Consider the following 17,456-nt stretch of genomic DNA (forward strand, 5'->3'; position numbering starts at 1 on the left):
GAGGCAGCTCAGTATGTAGAACACTTGATACCTGAGCATGAGGACCAGAGTTTGGTTCCTAGCACCTATGTAAAGACTACGTGGGTATGACAGTTGGCCTGTAGTCCCAGCACATCACAAATGAAGCAGGGTATTCAGAACAGTCAAAATGGTGAGCTCTGGGCTCAGCAAGAGGAGAGAACTTAGGTCAATCTATAAGTTGGAGTGTGATGGAGATACCTAATGTCAACCTAGGCTTGCATGTGCACCTGTACATGCACATGCCTATACACACATGAATAGTTCTGTGGTAGCAGAATAATTGAAATACTTCAAAATTCATTTCTGTACCAGCAAAAGCTTCTCTGGGATGGTAGACCACGCTGTACAAATGCAGTTGTGATGGTCAGGGCTGGGTCCTCTCTCAATCAGGATGAATATTTTGAAATATGTAATAGCTGGATTGCTGAATTCTTACATGTATGCATTCTGAGATAGAGTTCCTACAGTTGAATCCCAGCCAGCTATGAAGCTTGTTCACTAGCTTAAAAAGTACTGTACTTTTAAATTATTTAATTTAACTTAATGTCATCTCATTTTAAAATTAGAATGAGATTCATGCTTGTTTCATGGAACTGCTGGGAAAATTTAAAGTACTTGTACAAATAAAGTATTGTTGGAAAAGTGCCTGGCTCTATGAATGTTGACCATTATTATACAGTAAATGAATTAAAATCTTAACTGTGTATTTATAATAGCTTATCTTCTAGACCTCATATCACTGTGATATATGATTGTCAAGTTGGCAGGATCTAGAATTACCCAGGAGACAAATTCTAGGCATGCCAGTGAGGGAATTTCTAGTCAGAGTTAAGTGAGGTGAGAAGACCTACCCTGAATGTGAGTTCCACTATTGCGTGGGCTGGGGTCCTGCAGGTACCGTCTGGTGAGGTACCTCATGGCTCCAGCACTGAGGAACTGTAGGTCAAATGGACACTTGCTTTCATTAGTTGCTTCTGTCAGGTATTTGTCACAGCCCTGAAAAAAGTTAACAGACATCAATGAAATCATTCACAGTGGTTTAGAGATTAAAAGGGTTTTAGCAATTATCTATCCCAAACCACAGTCAAATCTGAGAAACCTAAGTTAGATTCCTCACACCTGATAATCCAGACCCTGGGAGCAATCCTCAGGAGAGAACCTGTCTTTATTCTCTATCAGGTTGAGGAGAATTGCATGATCTAATTATAATCATATCTACAATTGGGAGAAAATACACATTTAGAGTAAGCAGTCAGACACTTTATAGTTAACTTGGTTCCACTCACAAGAACATTCTACCTTGTTCCCCATTTCTTGCCTTCCATGTTACACAGAACACACGGTAGTTCTTCATTCTGGTGATTGTGGGTGCTCCGGAATGGCCAGTTTCTTCCTGAATGATGATTTCTATTTTCCATGGAAAGCTGCCAACATCGCGTGTTTACCCACAGGCTCAGGGGAATGGACATCACAGCCTGGAGAAGGGACTGTGTATCTTAGGTATTCTGAAGCACTATCCAAAGAGATCCCTCCATGTCTCTTGCTTTCTTTCCTGAAACATAAAAATTAAGACAGACAACATAAACAGCCAGATTCTGGGAGCCCAGGTGGAGTGAAATCTTTCGTTTCATGCCATCAAGTACACTAACTGGCTGTTTGGACTCTGAAATGTAAGCATCTTGTTCATGCTCATTGGACCTGTGTTTACTAGGGTTTAACTAGTGGTAACATGGCTTTCGTGGTCGAGTTGTGCAGATGCACTGTCCTCAGAGAAGTAGATTCTTACAAATGACCAAGTAAGTAAAGCCTCAGGGATGGACTGTGGGAATTCTCCCCTCCCCTGCCTCATGCACATGAGAAATGAAGTGCTAAAAATCCCACAGACTCTCTCACCAGCTTGTTAAGCATGATACTCTCAGGGAGGCATTCAGGATGCAGATACGCTTGAGACCCGCACTCACAGCTGTGAACCTTAGGGTCAGGATTCAACACTGGCCACCTCTCTTGGAGTGGCTCCTTCACCACTGCGTCCTAAAATCTTCTGTTTGAAATGCCATTCGTTGTTTGTTTGTTTGTTTGTTTTGGGGGTGACTAATGGTACTAGAAAAGATTGTGTCATTGCTTTCATATAAACATGTAGCATCATACAGAAGACAGATGTCAGAAGGTTGCCTCTTCAACATTCAAAATATCTCCATGAAAATTTCAAGGCATCATATAAAAATGTGAATGTTGGCTGAGTTCTTAATAGTTTTGTCTCCCCTCCCCTCCGTTTTTTTTTTCCCCCAGAGAAAGGGTTTCTCTGGCTGCTCTGAAACTCACTCTGTAGACAGGGCTGGCCTTGAACTCAGAGACTCGCCTGCCTTTGCCTCCCTAGTGCTGGGATTAAAGACATGTGCTACCACTGCCTGACTATAAATTAAAGGCATGCCTCACCATGCCTGGCCCCTTCTGTCTTCCTTAATGTGCTTCCGTTGTATTTTTATACTATTAGGGAGAGCATTCCAATTGTTTACATGGAGAATGCTTAATTAAGTCTTGGCCCCACCCTAATGCCAGCCCCTTTCCTGTTGGAAGAATTGAAGCAAACTGCATAAAACACGGTGCTGGAGAGGATGGTCTTGTGACTTAGCTGTCACTTCTCTAAGTAACTTAGGTTCCTTATGCCTTGAATTCTTTTCACTGTAAACTATAGCAAGTGCCAGGTCAGCTAGGGCTATGTAGTGAACACTGTGGCAAAAATAAAAAATAAATAAGCAAACAAGAAAAGAATATATATATATATATATATATATATATATATATATATATATATTATGTTTACTTGAAATTGTTTGTTTAAAAATAGAGCCAGACAGAGTGGCAAATGCCTGTAATCTCAGCAGTCAGGAAGCTGAGGCAGGAGGGTAGTGATTTCAAGGCCAGTCTGGGCTATGTTGCAAGTGCTAGGCTATCTTCATAAACATAGCGAGACCCTGTATCCAAACAAAACCAACAGTAACTGTTTCCTTCACCCTCGGTGTTATCATGCATTCATACATCAAGTGTTCTTATGGCACAGTAAGAAGGGGCTCTCAGGGTTCTGGGTCTAAGGGAGAACTGATGATCTTGCAGATTTTGCTTCATGATCTGCAGGGTATGAATGTTGCTTTAAATTTCTATGATATCTGCTGGCATCTCATAGTTCATCCTTTTTAAAGGACTTCTTTGTGTGTGTGTGTGTGTGTGTGTGTGTGTGTGTGTGTGTGTGTGTGTGTGTGTGTGAGAGAGAGAGAGAGAGAGAGAGAGAGAGAGAGAGAGAGAGAGAGAGAGAGAACTCATTTGAGGGTAAGGATCTGTGCTAGGGCACTAGTGCAGAGACCAGCAGTGGGAGTCGGGTGCCCCTCTGCTACTCTCCATTTATTCTCCTGCAGGCAAGATCTCCCTCTGAACTAGGAGTTCGTGCTTCCTAGGCAAGGCTGCAAGCCAGCAAGCCCCCATGACCCTCCCTGTTTCTGCCCTCCATGTAACTAGGATTGCCAAGGTGCACCAGACACCTGCTTGTAACGTAGAAGCTGGGATCCAAACTTTGTGACTGGTAATTAATTGTACAAGTGCTCTTGACCCCAGTGTCATCACCCCAGCTCACAGGTCTAACAAGCAGTAGCTTCACAGCTTGCTTAGGACTTGTACTGTTCTCCTTTTGCAGGCCATTCTACCTTGTGTACAGTGAAAATGGAGCCACCTCTGAGGGTGAGTATTGCTCTAGTTTGCACTCTTGTGCTGTGGTAAAACATTCTGACCAAAAGCAAATGCTAAAAGGAAAGGTTTATGTCATCTTACAGGTTAAGTTCACCAGTAAAGAAAGCAAAAGGAGAGGCTCAGGACGGGACCTTGAGACAGAAACCTAGAAAAAATGCTGCTTACTGGCTTGCTCCCTCCATCCCCAGGACCCCCTACCTAGGGAGAGTACCACTCACAGTGGGCTGGGCCCTCCCTATTCAATTAGGAATCAAGAAAATATATCACAGACATGCCCACAGGGCAATTTGTTGGAGGCAATCCTCCCCAGTTGAAACTTTGGGCCATGTCAACTTGACAGCTGAAGGTAGCTAGAAGTATGGTCTCCTGCAGTTAATGAACAGGATGGCTACAGTGCTGGTCACCAACCAGGATCCTTCCTGGCACACTGCCTGGCTTCTTTATACAAAGGTTTGGTGACAAGTAATTTCTTTGGCACACCTAAAACATTTATGAGAGAGTCTCCATTAATCTCCCCAGTTCATGACAGTGGGATAATAAACCCTGGGACCTTGAGCTCATGTTGGTTCCCATCTTCTCTTCAGACTTCTTTGAGTTAGAAAGTCTCAATGTTGAGATCTTACAGAGTCAGATTCAGGACCGAAGCTTTCATGTGGAGTTTACTGGCAACCTACTATTTATTTGCTTCCTCTACTTAATATTTTTCTCAAAATAAGATTTTTTTCCATGGGACTTCATCTAAGTATTTCAGCTTTCATAGTATAAACCATCTGTGGTCATTTGTGGAGTCTCTTTAGGTCATAGGAAGGTACTGTGTTTCCTATGTGCATAGCACATAGGCAGGCCCTCCTCAGCACCACCACTGTGAGAGGATCATTCCCTTTGTCTCTAAGAAGCACACATGCAATTACAATGCAATTTTGTTTTCCATCTGTAATCATGGGAAACACAGAATGCTTGTACATTTGAAATACCTCAGGAATCCCCTGAGTTTTACCTCTTTTGTCCACGTGGTCACAGAATCTTTGTGAGAAAATGCTTTAACCAACTAAAAAGATAAAGAAAATGGGCCCGGAAAGATGGCTCAATGGTTAAGAGCATTGCCTGCTTTTGTAGAGGACCGGGGTTCGATTCTCAGCACCCATGACAATCATGACAGTCTTCTTACCTCAGCCACCTGAGTACTGGGGTTACAAGCATATGCCAGATATTTTATTTTTCTCAGCATGAATTTTACACAAAAGGATAATCTTACTGGTTCTCACTTGTCTGATTGTTCATCTGTTGTTGGACTTTTGACTTGTTTCTGCTTTTGTATCATTATTAAAGATGTCTTGGTAAATATACGTGTGTTCATGCCCAGCTTTGCCATTCTGTGTTGCTGATGAGTGTTCACATATATAGCTTTTTAATTTCATTATTACTATTATTATTTCTTTTTTTGAGACAAGGTCACTATGTATAGTTTTTAAATAACATTTTTATTTATTCTTTGAGACTTTCATACATGCATACAATGCATTTCAATAATACACACCCACCATTTCCTTCCTCAACTCCCACCAGACCCCCAGAGCATGTCCTCTTCCTAACTTCATGAACTTTTTTCTTACTATCTCATTGAGTCCATTCATTATTGCCTACCTGCACATAGCCAATGGGAGTGATGTCATCCACTGAAGCATGGGTAACCTACCATGGTTATATCTACAAGGAAAAAGGCTGGCTCTCCCCATCAGCTGCCAATAATAGCTCCTCAGCTGGAGTTGGGGCCTCATGCACGTGCCCCCTTTGTGCTTGGCTGGAGACCAGCTTGATCTTGTGCAGGACTTGTGCAGGCAACCATGGTTGCTGTGATTCATTGGTGCAGAGGCCATGTCATGTCCAGAAGACAGCGTGTCCAGCACTGCTCATCATTCTCTCTCTTACATTCTTTCTGTCCCCTCTTCCTGAGCCTTGCTGGTGGTGACGGTGGAGTGTGATAATATTGTGTTCCCCAAAATATTGTGCACCCTAATAAACTTATCTGGGGTCAGAGAACAGAACAGCCACTAGATGTAGAGGCCAGAAAATGGTGGCATACATGCCTTTAATACTAGCATTCCAGAGGCAGAGATCCCTCTGGATCTCTGTGAGTTAAAAGCCACAGTGAAAACAGCTAGGCATGATAACAAGAGCCTTTAATCTCAGGAAGTGATGGCAGGAAGCAGAAAGGTATATTAGGTGTGAGGATCAAGAACTAGTTGGTTAAGCTTTTAGGCTTTCGAGCAGCAGTTCAGCTGAGATCCATTTGGATGAGGACTCAGAAGCTTCCAGTCTGAAGAAACAGGATCAGCTGAGGAATTGCAAGATCCTTTAAGATTCATGCCACAGTGGAGGGCTTGACATAGGTGTACCATTGAGGTCTGACCTCTCAACAGTCACTTGTTTCCAGCACTTTGACCACTTGAGTGTGCTGGCCTCTGCCTGCTACAAAAAGAAGCTTCTCTGGTTAAAGCTGAGAGCAGTCCAGATGTGGGGCATAAATATAAATATTTAGGAGGCAGTTTGACAATATCACAAGGGTAGCTTTTAATTTGAAAGTGAAATACTCCTTTTCGTCATATTGTTGGTACCAGTTTAACAGGGAGGGTACCAGTTTCATCTGTTTGGCAAACATTTAAATTCTTTCCTTTGAGAACTGCTCATCTGTCATTCTTCCCCAGTTCAATTTGGTGTGTGATATGCTGCTATTAGATACATAAGAAAATCATCACACATTAAAGACATTATCTAAATTGATCTTTATTGGAAATGTTTTTCAATTCTGGTGTTTACCTTTTAATTTTGATAATGGCACTTATTGATTGTAACTGCTAATAACTGAAGTTTCTATTGTCTGTTTTTCTATTTCTCATAGCCCTGCTTTTGCCATATAAATTATTAAAATATTTATTCATGGGGCTGAAGAGATGCCCCATTAGTCAACAACACTGACCTGGGTTCAGTTCCCGCATGCCAGCTCACAACCATCTGTAACTACAGTTCTGGGGAACTTGATGCCCTTTTCTGGCTTCTGTGGGCACAACATGAACGTGGTGCACTTTCATTCCATGCAGGCAAAACACTCATGCATACAATAAAAATAAACACACCTTTTAAAGTACCTACTAAAACATTAACAAAAATATCTGCAACAACCTTTGAATTTGAATAATGGATTAATTTTTTGTCACCTGTGAACAGTCTTAAGCCTATCTGAAAGGTTTTTTTATAAACAACAACAACAAATGGTTTTCTTTCATCTAAACCTTCTTATCTATTGTTTTTGGGTTCCATTCAATTTGTTTGTTTGTTTTTTCTTTTCTTTTTTTTTTTCTTTTTCCTTTTCCTGTCTCCATGCAAGTGTCCCTGTTTCTGGTGGGAAATTTGCTAAGTGATATGTGTGTTTTGTTTTCCTTTGGGATTTGAATTATCCCAGAACCATCTTTTCTCTATTTTTCCTATAAATTCTGCTTCTCAGATGACAATGTCTGTGTTTGGTTTCACCCACATCTGAATGAAAGTTCCTTGTTTTCTTTGGAAATATGTACTGAAAGTTGAATCTTTAGAAAACTACAAGGTGATAATTCAAAGTCCATGCAGACAAAGGGTTTTTAAGCTCAGAGCATCTTCAAGGAGTGCAGCTTCATTTGCTAAAATGAAGAACAGCCTCTTTTTTTAAATTTAATTTTGAGTTTCTGATTTAATTACATCATTTCTTCCTTCCCTTTCCTTTTTCCAAACTCTCCAATATGCCCTTCCCCATCCTCCTTCAAATTCATGGTCTCCTTTTTCACTAATTGTCATTGAATGCATATATGTATATGTATATACATATGTATTTCTATATACAACCTGCTCGGTCCATATAATGCTACCATTGTGTATGTTCTCAGGGATGACTATTTAGCACTGGACAACCAATTATTCTGCTCTTCTCTGAGGAAAGCCACCTCTCCTCCCACTCTCAGCTTTCCTTAGCTGTCTGTAGTTCTTCCTGTAGGGTTGAGGCCTCAAGGACATAACAACCCACACACATCTCTACCCTACCCCCCACCCAGTCCACTTTGGCTTGGTGAACAGCCTCTTTACATTAGAAAAGAACCCAGTTAGTTTGGGTGGTGCTATTTATTTGTCTTTTAACCATTAATTTTTTGGGACCTTCTGTGATTAAGGGAGAGGATTCTTTCTCATATGGTCCAGGCCAGCCTTGAACTCACTATGTAGCTGAGGATGACCTTGAGTTCCTGACCCTCCTGCCTCCACCTCCCAAGTTCAAGAGATAGAGGAGTGTTTTCTTAATTCTTGTTTCATATTCTTGCTGTCATCAGATGAAGACCTTGTATGTAATTGGAAGGAAACATCAGTGGCCTTAGGTGTGCAGGATGTGATGAGTACAGAAGCTGTTCCTGTTGACAAACTCATTGCAGTCTTTAAGACTGCCCTCTTTGATCCAGAGGAACAGAACAGACCTGCCTATCTGTCTCTTCTTCCAGGAAGACCAGGCTGAGCATTTAAGACATCATAAGGGACACAAGAACAGCCATCGAACAGCTGAGATTGATCATCTGTTACTTTCATTTCTGTAGAAGCAGCAAAACTGAAATATTTGATGTGGAATGAATCAATTACAGCCATAGACATGCTAGTCTGGTCTTACCCTAGAAACCATCAAAGGGTGAAGATGCCAAAAAGGTGGGTTGCAGGAATCAGTTTCCACCTGTTTTTGTTTTGTTTGGTGAGTTGTTTTGTTTCATTTTGTTTTTATTGTTATTGTTTTTTCAACTAACCACCTTAAAGAATTGGTACAGCGGACATGCAATGGAATTTGGAATGATCATCCATTGGAAAGAGCTGTGAGGATTCCTGGGGCTCCTGAGAAATGATGTTTGGAGTTTGCATTTGTCTTCTACATTTGATCATTTTCATTGTTCAGAGAGAAAACAACTTCCTTCAGAAATAATTAAAAAAAGAAAACTGTTAGGGACTAGAGAGATTGCTCAGCTGTTGAGAGCATTAGCTGCTCTTGCAGATGACCCAGGTCCAGTTCCCAGCACCTACATGGTGGCTCAGAACCATCTGTAACTCCAGTTCCAGGCAATTTGAGAGCTTCTTTTGGCCTCCAAGATCACTGTACACACATGGTTCAGACATACATGCAGGCATACACATAAATATAAATCACAAAATATTTTTATATTTATTTTGTATTTGTATGTGCATAATGTGTGTGTGGGGGGTGCAAGCACACATATGACATTGTGCATGTCTGTAGATCACAGGCAGACTTTTGGAAGTCAGTTCTCTCTTTCTACCATCTGATCCTGGGTATCAAACTCAGGTCATCTGGCTTGGAGGCAAGCACCTTTAGTAACTGGCCCTTAAATGTGAAATTTTGGTTTTTCTCTATTTTAAATAATCAGGCATGGATTAGGTCAAGAAATCCTATAGTTGGGAGATGTATGTTATATCTCATATTTCAAAGAGAAACTTCTAGTGATGGGTTGAGGATCAACTATAAAGGGAATAGTGTGTGTGTATGTGTGTGTGGGAATAGCTAATTTAGCATAAAAGTATATAAGTAGCAATTTGCTACCATCTGTTTGCTACTACAGTGGCATCTTAAGGTGGTGGTCTAGAGGAAGGAAGGCAGGGTTAGACTGAGATGACACAGACTATGTCTGTGAACTGAATATGATTTGTGAGACAGAAGAGCAGCCAAGGGAGGGCCCTCAGTGAATGAAGCTGATAAGATGTAACTTACAATGGGGGTTATCAGAGTGGAATTTACTCCTCTGTATCTTTCTATAACTTCATTTTCTTTCAGTTTGACAAATTAAGGACAGGAATAGTTTTTTTTCCCTTAAAAACAACAACAACAACAACAACAAAAAAAAAAAAACGAAAAAGGAGGCAGGGAGGAAAACAATTTCTTTCAGGAGTCAAAATAATTTCAGAGCTGTTTGTTTTTCCTAGGTATCACCTTTCCTATCCTTTGTTCTCAAGTGTCCAAGTCAAGAGTCAAAGCCACCTGCCCACAACAGTTAGGAGTTTATACTTGAGCACACACACTTTGAGGTGCTGCCCACAACAGTTAGGAGTTTATACTTGAGCACACACACTTTGAGGTGCTACCCACAACAGTTAGGAGTTTATACGTGAGCACACACACTTTGAGGGGGTTGCTAACATCCAACCGATGGTGCTGCGCAGGCAGTCATTGGAGATGAGCTCAGGGAAGTAGGTTGGGCTGAGAACAGGAAACTTGAGAGGAGGCTGGAGAGATGGGTCAGCAGTTCAGAGCACCATCTGCTCTTGTGTAGGATGTGGGTTTAATTCTCAGCACCCACTTGGTGGCTTGGAAATTCTGTAACTCCAATTCCAGGGGATCTGATGCCCTGTTCAGGCCTCTTTGGGCACCAGGAGGTCATGTGCGCACGGTGCACAGACATACATTCAGGGAAAAGACCCTTACATATAAATTTTTTAATTAAAAAAGTGGATGATTTTGTCATAGAAATTGTAACCCAAGGACTGGGATGACCTGAGAGTAAGTATCTAAAGAAAGAGAAAGAGAAAAGAAACCTAAAAAGTCCAAGATTGGATGAGCACGAGGAAGAACCAATAAGACAGAGAAGACCCAACTACAAAGGAAGGCGCTTGAATAATGTGGGGTCCGTTGAAAAAGCTGAGGAAGTCAGGAGTGCTCAGTTGTCTAAACTACTGACAGGTCCAGGAAGATGAAGTCTAAGACTCAATCTGTAGATCTTTGTAGATAGAATCAGTTTGGCCCTAAAGAAAAGATGTTTCAGTTTGGGAACAATAGGCCAGTTGGAGTTTGTTCAAGTGGAAAATAAAAAGATGCTCAAGGATTTGACATGACTATAAATAAAGAGAAGGATAACAGCTAATTTGTGAGTTTTGTCTCAGTAAAGACAGGTGGGGGTGTGAGTGGAGGGGCAGTAGACACAGCCAGATGCAAGACCTGGAGAAAGTTTCTTCCTTTAGTAGGCACTGCCCCAGGACCAGCACATTTGTATACTGGTTGGAATGATCTCTAGGGAGACAGGTGTAACCATAAGCCAGTGAGAAGGGTAGAATACAGTGTGCAAGGGTAAGAGGTGGAGCAGGTAAGTGCAGGAGGGTCCCATACAGAATAGAAGGTTGAATTAAACTCCTGAGTAAAGGCGAAGACTGTAATAAATTGTGGTAGAGTCTTGAATGTTCTCTCCAAACGCATTGTCTTTTCAGAAGAGCAAAAATCTCAGTCATCATCTCAGAGCTAATGCATGAAAACTGTGTAAAATTGCCTAGAAGCACTTGTGTCCATTTGAGGCTAAGAATCATAAAAATGAGTCCAGTGAGCATGGGTGAATATATTTGGAGTTTCCAGAGGATGGGGGGGGCAGTGGCAAGAGAGTTGAGCATGATTATATTGAACATAAGCAATTCTATCGATAAATACAAAAACCTAAACTAGATAAGAAGGTTGTGGGTAAAGTACCATGAAGAGGAGATAGGAGAAGCAGAGGTCCAAGACAGGTGAATCACTGTTAGAGGCAGCTGCAAAGAAAGTGATTTGGAAATATAGAACATGGTGACTGGAAAGAGACTAACTTGAACCTGAGGTTGGGGGATAGTACGATGACTAGGGAAACAAGTAAGCATGACCAATCAAGAGGAGACTTAGGCAGAGTGAAGGCAATCCACAGCTCAAAGGAGGCCGCATAGGAAAGGAGCAGGTGCTAGAGAAGTTGGGCACTTGGATGTGAACATCCCCAGGAATGTCTACAGCATTTTCCACCATGACCAAGGCTAACACCTTCATGGACTGGTAGAAGCACTTCATCTATCTGGAAGAAACAGGGATAGTCAATACAGTCTGACGTCAGGGACAAGGAGCATTGGCGGTCCAGCCCAAGAAAAGCCTGAACTGCCCACAGAGCTGCAGTTCCCAAGCTCTGCTATGTATCATCACCTGCGGAGCCTTGACGTACATCAATTCCCACTTCCCAGCGTGTATCCGAGAAGTCAGAATGTCAGTGGGTGAGAGCTTGGCATGGGAAGTGCTCCGGAGGTCACCAGATGATTTCAGTGTCATCCGATTGTGAGGGCTGCATGCTGCAGAGTCAACCCATCCTATACCATTTGCTGAGAGTTGAAGGAGGGTGAGTTGATCTTGGCTGGGAGGCACTTCCTGAAAGTATCCTTGTATAAATGGAAACAGGAAATGGCAACAGCACCAAGAACAATAACAAAACAGCTGTGGGGAGCAAGCCGGAAATGAGGAGGTTATTGTGATAAGTAAGTTGATCATTTGAGAGTGTGAGGCATTCTAGTTCATAGATGGCCATGGGGTTTTGTGCCAGATCACTGTCTTTATCCTAGACCTCCTCAGTGGTAAAATGAGGTCAAAATCTGTATGTTTCAACTGTTGGTAGGATGTGAACACCCTTGGCCGAGTGCCCTTAGTAAACACAAGTTCCTCCATGGAAGACACTTTCGTATCTTCTCCATGGATGCCCTTGTAAAGCTCTTTTATTACATCACTTTTGCATATTTTTTCATGTGTTCATCAATACCATGTTCTATATAATTTGTTTTATTCCCAGGTACATGCATGCAAAGAAAAATGCTCCTCAACTCATTTCCAAATAAACCTACTGTAAATTGAAAATATAAACCAAAAATGCATTCAGTCACTTAACTTGGTAAATGTGGTACCTGACCAGTACAGTTGGCTGTGTAAAGTAGTGGTTGTTCGTCCTCAAGATGGCATGACCAGCAAGGAACTTCTGTGGGTGCTTGGCTCTGCCTATTGCCAGTTGGGCAAAAGTTCATTATTCAAAATTTAGGGCCTGGTTTCAACTGGCTGTATATGACTCTGAGGATACTGTGAAGTTGGAAAACTGTAAATCAAACTGTGATGATTGGGGTTCACCCATGTCCACATTCGGGAGGTCACAGGACAACAGGCAACATGCCTGTGATGGAGGACTAGTCAGGATCACTGCTCTTCTTTTTCAAAAGCCGTTGCATGAGCAGGCTATGGTGCGCTCACCTGCACTCCCAGCATCTGAGAAGCTAAGGCAGGACTGTCAGGAATCTGAGCCAGCATGGCTTGTAGAGGGAGACCTTGTCTCATATAACAACAATAAAGTCATTGACCATGCTTGCAGAAGACTATCAATAGTAACTTAAGAAGACAAGGGTTATATGGTTTTCTCACTTTGCTCCATGAATCCTTTTAGGAGGCGTTGAGATAACATATGTGACAAATGGATAAACCAGTTCCTGGCCTGCAGTGAGTGTTACTGTACCTTCAGTAACTGGTTGTCACTATCCATCATCAGTAACCACTTGAATTGGGGTTGTTTGCGGCTTTACAAGTCAGTGATATTACTAAAATAATTAGAAAAAAATGTGTAAAAAATGTAAGTGTTCCTCATACTGCAGGATTTTGACCGTTTTCCCGATACTGTTTATGTGGGACTGAAGGGTTACAAGGACACATTTCATTTCCTCTGATAAAGGCAGGAAGTTGACAAAAGGGACCAGATGGCTCATTCCTTGGGTCCCTGGTCACTGGAGGCAGGAACATCACTAGGATTGAAACCTACCCAGGAAATGCTCCTTTTTTCATCCTTTTTATCCCACAATAACCCATTGTTCCTTCTTATAACCTGCTGACTGTGAATCTGCTGAAGGTGAGTCATGGGGAACCAGTTTGCAGATTCTACAGCGGCCTTCGGAGGTAACACCCGAAGACAACAGGCTGCAAAACTCCAAGGCTGCTCTGGCTCTGAGGACAAAACAAGCCTTCCAAAAATATCTAACAGCACAGCCTTTCTTCAGGCCCTTCCACTTTGATTTTCTGATTATAGTATAATAAACATATATAAATCCAATTTGGAAATTTTCAAGTCCTGTAAACTGGCCAGAAACTTTCAGGTCAGCTAATAATAACTGGGCTAAGCAGTCTCTTGGCACCCTTCTCTAATACTTGACATCTTTCCCTGAGCTGTAAGTTAAACAAGCGTCGCAGGGTTTAAATAGCGGATTGCCAGCATGTTCTTTGACACAGCGGACTAGAACAGCAGTAAGTTGCTCTACAGGAGATGATTAGAGTCTTATGTTTCTCAGAACTACATGCCCTATCCCGATTTTACCAAAATCATGGGAGATGAAGACATTTTCATCACCAGAAACTGGTGATGCTCTACCATAAGGGCCCTTGTTTATTATGTTGATCAAGGGCCAATGACAAGTTGGTGGTCACTACTGATGTGGCTTTGAAGGGCAAGTAGAGCAGCAGCATGGCTTCCACTCGAGCGTCTAGTTTTTTGTAGACTTGACCAAAGCCAAGGTCATCTGGGAAGAGGGAACCTCAAGTGAGAAAGTGCCTCCATCAGACTGGCCGGCAGGGAGGTCTGTGGGGGCATGACCTTGATTAATTATTATGTGGGTGGGCTCAGCCCACTGTGGGTGGAGCCACTCCTTAAAGGTGGCTCTGGGTGGTATAAAAAAAAAGCAGGCAGATCAGGGCATAGGGACCAAACCAGCAACTAGCTTTCCCCAAGGTCTTTTCCTCTGTTCCTGCTCGAGCTCCTGCCCTGACTCTCCTCAGCATACGAGGGTGGGGTCAGGGCCTGTGAGCCAATACACCCTTTCTTTCCCAGGTTGTTCTTGGCCAATGTTTCATCACAGCAAGCAAGCTAGGAGACCACTTTCATTAGAGTTTATAATCCTTTTAGAATCTTTATGAGACAATCATGTGGGAGAGAGAAATTTAAGTTATGCTTTCACTTGTTTGTGTGTGTGCACCAGTATGTGTTCATGTGTGCATATAGCGTGTGTGTGCATGCCTGTGTGTGTCTGTGTATGTGCATATAGTATGTGTGTGTGCATACAGTGTATATCTGTGTGTGTGCATAGTGTGTGTGTGTGTGTGTGTGTGTGTGTGTGTGTGTGTTTAGAGGCCAGAGGTTAACATTGGGCATTTTCCTCAAACATTTGCTACCTTACTATTTGAGGAAGGGTCTCTCATAGAACCTGAAACTCTCTAACTCTGTTGGAGAAACTGGACAGTGATCCTCAAAGGTAAGCTTGTCTCTCCTTGTCCACCGCCAGCACTGGGGTTACCCATGCATTCTGCCACACACAGGTTTTATCAGGTCTGGGGATCTGAACTCCGGTTCTCGTGTTACATGGCAAGCAGTTTTCCAGCTGAGCTGCCTCCCAGGCTCCTCACTCGGTCTTTGGAGGGACCGCACACTGCACCCCTTACCTGTCCATGCTGCAACTCCTGTGACTTCCCACTCGCTAGTGGTGTGAAATTTGCCAAGTTATCTCAGGTCTTTTGGGCAAGCTCTGTAGCCAGGATGCCTAGAACTCATATTTGTGTATAGAATATCTATCCTCCTCACCCAGTTTAGGCCTCGTGGGACTAACCAACTAGAATAAGGCAAGCACCTTGACAGTCCACTTGATTAGTTTATCTGACAGAGCATCTCCTACTCTCATCATGTTTTTTTCTTTCCAGGAGTAAAAACTGAAGTGGAAATCTGAGATCTTACTCCAGTGGGTGGGTCCTACTCAGTCCTGGGTTGCCCCACATGCGAGGCTGTTTTGATCCACTGTGTACGTTACAGGTTGAGTCTTTAGGACTATGTCTAGAGATGAAGAGCAGAATGAAGGCACATGAGACAGTGCTTGTGGAGGAGAAGGTAAGAGGGCAAGGTTGGTGGAGGAAAACAGCTTCAGTCTCATCCTGGTTTGTTTTCTACTGATGTAATGAACACCACAACTCAAAGCAGCTTTGTGAAGAAAGGGTTTGTTTATTTGTGTTCAGCTTAGAGGTCATCATGAAGGGAAGTCAGGGCAGGAACTCAAGGCAGGAACCTAGAGGCAGGAACTGAAACAGAAGCCATGGAGAAAAACTGCCTACTGGCTTGCTCTCAGGCTCATGTTCAGCTACTTTCCCTCTACCTCCCAGGACAACCTGCTCAAGGGTGTCACTCTCCAAGGTGGACTGGGTCCTCCCACACCAATTATCAAACAAGAGAATGTTCCACAGTCATCCTACAGGCCAATAGGACAGAGACATTTCCTTCATTGATATTTCTTCTTTCCAGATATGTCCACATATGTGTCACATTGATGGAAGCTAGATATCAAATATCAGTAGACATTTGGCCAACCTCACCAGAAGCTGCCCTACTGACTTCTAACTCACTACGAAGCCAAGAATGCCTTGACCTGATCCTCCTCTACCACTTCTCTCCCTGTGGGTTCTGGAATTGATGGCATTCATCAGCACACTTGCTTTCCTGCAGCACTGGGGATCAAACCTAGAGATCCTTGCATGCTAGGCAAGCTCTGTGCCCGCTAAACTACACCAAAAGTTTTAAAGAGGGGATAGTACTGGGATCAAGAGAGATGGGTCTTTATATCTTCAGACCAAACATTTTTTGAATGGATGCAGGTAAAAAAATTTAATCTAGACCAAGATGTATACCTAAAGGTCCCTTCTTCTCTCCCTTTCCCTTATACCCCCCCTCCTCCTTCCCTCCCTCTTTGGTAATGACACCAGGATACAAAACTCCAGACTTGGAAAGGACTGTGGATGGCTTACTTCAATGCTTTGATGTCCCTAGAGAGCTTGATGAAGGACAGTGTAGGAATGCCCTGTTCAGGGCAGAGGGATAGTAGTGCCTTTGCCTAGGAGGCCTTCAGTTCTGAGGCTGCTTCCATCACCATATTTCTAGGGTGCTGAGGATCATGTATATCATCCACCATCCCAGACTGTGCTACACATCTACAAAGAGATGCTAAAAACTCAAACACATAATATTTCACTTTAACTCTATGCTGTCATCCCACGGTCTCCATCTTGGCTTTCAGACAGAACCACTGAATTAGTTTTTCCAAAAATATAAATTTCAGAGTACATTCTGAAAGTTCCAAAAGACATTTTATTGCCCCAAAAGAACAGTTAAAAATGTAAACATGCTAAAGTGTAAGTAATAAATCAAGGATATTAAACCCACAGAAAAATGTCATGAAGTCTGTGAACACCACACAGAATGTGTTTAGCATTGTTGTACATTGTTGATCCTCCAAAATTCTTCACTTGCTTGATGCTCTGTGCAGAGATCTTGGCCCTTGCAGGATCAGAGTCCCTCAGAGTTCTTCTTCCCTGCTAGCATAGGAGATCAGGAGGGAGGGCATTTTAGGCCTCCTCAAATATAAAATATTAAACTTACTTTAGAAAAAAATAGCATATTTGTATAAAAATATCACACACTGCAAACATTTCAGTTCTTGACGAATATTTTAAGATGTGTAAAGTTTTCCAATATTTTTGTATCTGACAAAGCCAGTGTGTTTTAACACAAAACAGATGGCACGTTCTGGGGAAGACATTCTCCATCTGTTCACATGAGTGAGGGCCGAGTGTAGAGGATTTGCCAAGAGTAATGGAGGGTCTTGGACATGCACGGACCACTGCGCCACATCCCCATCCCTTAGAGCAAACCATTTGGTTCACATCTGTTACGGTTTTAGTAGGCAACATCCCCCACAGGCTCATGTTTGGACACTTGCCCCCAACCGGTGGTACTGTTTTGGAAGGTTGTAGAACCTTAGGATTGGAGCCTTACTGCAGGAAATGG

The sequence above is a fragment of the Peromyscus maniculatus genome, chromosome 3 (genome assembly GCF_049852395.1).
Source record: "Peromyscus maniculatus bairdii isolate BWxNUB_F1_BW_parent chromosome 3, HU_Pman_BW_mat_3.1, whole genome shotgun sequence".
NCBI classification, from domain to species: domain Eukaryota; kingdom Metazoa; phylum Chordata; class Mammalia; order Rodentia; family Cricetidae; genus Peromyscus; species Peromyscus maniculatus.